Raw genomic sequence first — 3,165 nt, forward strand, 5'->3', positions numbered from 1 at the left:
CTTTTTATTCCAATGTACCGAGCTTGATCTTGTTTGAGGGCTTCTAGATCATGTTTACAAATTTTATCTTGTAAACATTTTTAAGCAAGAACCAGGGAACTTAGTGTAGTTACAAAGACACCATGTCTGACCAAGCACCAATGCCAGCTCTAAATGCAGTCACCATTTTTCAGCAGGAACTTAGTTCATGTACAATCCGAAAACATGCACTTAAGTTCCCTTCCATCATGCAATCCAAACAACATGCATGTAAGTTCCCTTCCATATGCAATCTAAGAACATGTACTTAAGCAGGCTAGTCTAAAAAACTGCACTTAAGCAGCTCTAATCCGTCTCTGCTCCAGCTCTTTCCTTAATCCACCACCTGCTCCAGCTCCTTCCTCAATTTGCCTCGAATCCCTTGTACCGCATATCCTGAAACAAATCATCATCAACAAACTTTAGTATCTTCGATGGAGAATTATGGAGGTATACTCTACCGCAAAGTATCGACCTGAAGTTGAGTAGTGGCCTTAGAGACACTACTAGGGAAAAGGCTAGCAGCAGCGCGGGTTTTAGGTGTATCAGTAGAGCGGGGACCGAAGCTACTAATAAGGCGCTATAGCTAACACGTAGCAGTAGCGCGTGCTCACCAGCGCTACTGCTACACAAGTGTAGAAGCAGTGCGCTTAATGGAAGCTCGCTACTGCTAATATCTATAGCGCGCTTCTCCTGTGTGCGCTACTGCTACTACCGCGCTGCTGCTAACTTTTCTCCACTCGCTACTGCTAATTTTAGTAGTTTTTTGTTTTTTTCGGCATATTTGTTTTGTATTTGAAACAGGCTTTATAGAAGAATCTTTAGCACATGCAAATGTCATCATGATACACATACAAATGCCTGCGAGACCACAAATGTAATCATAGCATATACATACAAATAGTCTCATCATAATCATCATCCAACACAAAGTGGTATCTTGTCATCATCTCGAAAATAGAGATACATGCAAGTCTCGAATACTTGCAACTACAACGTCATCCATCTAAACAAAGGTATACGCGAGAAGAGCTATCGCTATAAGTGAGAGCGGAACTATGCAGTACATGAGGTGGCGGTTACGAGTCCTCTCTCGCGCTAGTGTGAACCTCAAGTAACTAGCTTCTCCTTCTTGTCTGCTTTTGAAGCCTTTACGGCTGGCGCCCGAGAACCCATTCACTTGTGCCTGACACTCATGCCACTCGTTGTACACCCCCGGTACCTTCCCTTTGTACACGACATAGCACTTCCATCTCGCCATCAAGAAACTAGGTACCTGTTAGAGATGCATGTTCATGAAGAGGATGTACAATCATATATATGCAACAAAATATACTAGAGCAACACCGAAAAAGAAAGGGTTAGCAACTAGATGCAACATGTAGTATGCAAATTAATTAACTAGAGGTACGTAGGTCATCGTACGCAAACTAACAAAGTAGCATTACACAAGTTCGGCAGGGACCGTGGACATCACAAAGTTTCATCGCTACAAAAAGTATACAAGTTCAACCGACACATATCATCATCATCGGCATCATAAATCACTAGAAGTTCCATCCTTCCATATCATCGAGGATGGACCCTAGCTTCTTGAACGGCGTGAGGTCTAGACGTTGCATGCCTATGCGAGTTCGGACGTCAGCTTGCGATATAGGGCCGTGGTGGAACATCCCCTTCTCATCAACGACTTCTTTCATGATGATCGTCGCAATGTCACTTTGGATGCGAAAGAAGTCATCTCTAAGTTTATAATCCGCTTCTCCATGAGATTCTAGCCACTTGTGGATATGATCATCATTTCTGCTTCTCATGCGAAGCTTTTGGTGATCTGTGTTGAACTGAATCATGAGATGGACGATGTAGAATCCATCCTTCTTGCTTGGTTTTGGGACATGGATGCAGGAGAAGTTAGTTTTATGCGCGAAACCCATCTTCTTGTTCCTTTGTTTCCTGATCTGCATGTGGCCACCTCTAATGCTGAAGCCTTGGAGAGCATCATCTAGAATATTCATTATGTGGGTGTAGTCTTTTTTCTCGTAGTCTCTAGAAGGGTCAAAATACATGGCGTGGGAGACTTGTGGGTAAAGAACGATAAGGACGGCGTGCCCGTTGCTGCGGGGAAAAGACACCTCAAATTATTTTCCATATGAGAGAGAAGGAATGATTGAAATGTACGAAAGGGTTGTCCGGAATTGACTTACTTTGGATGATAAGGCATGAGGACAATTTCTCGGTCCTTATTTTGTACCATGAAGTTTTGGAGGTACTCCCTAGCAGTTTCACGCTCAAAGTCACCGAGACTCAAGAAAGACTCGTGCATGTAGTACGGATCCGCCACACAGATTTGCGAGACTTCTTCACTCTTCATGACGGAGCTCATATGTAGCGCAAAAAGGCGGACGATTGTAAAATCGAGCCGCCTTGTCAGAAACATCTCAAAGATATGGTCAAACCGCAGGAAGAACACCTCTGCGGGCCGTGTCTCTACGTAGCACTTCCCCTCAGGCACATGAGCCGCGTATGTTGGATATCCTGGATCCTTTGAGGCTAGTAGGCTTTTCTTAGTCGACAGCACATGGTCGTGCAGTCTCCTGAGATCCCCTGATAGTGCCTCCAGCGGTTTCGGCGGTAGCATCGGCTCGCCCGTGAGATGGAACATGGCCGCACCTTTCACGGGTACACGCTCTTCAGAATGCATCGTCTGGCTGCTTTGTGCTCTGGCTTGTTTGGAGGCAGTTATCTTCCCAGATCTCTTCCTCTCCTTTTTCTTGGGCACACCTTCCAGACCCTTCCTTAACCCCTGCCCCAGGGTTCCCGGGCTAAGCACTATACGATCCCCGGCTAGTTGAGCCTGTGTTGAGGCGACATCTTCAGGCGTGTCCTGTGAGGAATTCGTGAAGAGAGACTTTTTGCAATCCTTCCAATGACCTTCCTGCCCGGGCATATCATCCATATCCTCATTAGCATGCTGATAGCCCGATTCGTCATATGGTTGACTCATCATATCTATGTCACAGTCATATGCGTTTGTATTGATGAAACCCATAGGGTTGACCTCCGTCTCATCATCCATTCTCTGTTCTACAGGACCGATTACATCAGCCAGTACTATTGCTTCCCCGTGTTCCTTTGCTGAAGGCTCTT

The sequence above is a fragment of the Triticum aestivum genome, chromosome 6A (genome assembly GCF_018294505.1).
Source record: "Triticum aestivum cultivar Chinese Spring chromosome 6A, IWGSC CS RefSeq v2.1, whole genome shotgun sequence".
NCBI lineage: Eukaryota > Viridiplantae > Streptophyta > Magnoliopsida > Poales > Poaceae > Triticum > Triticum aestivum.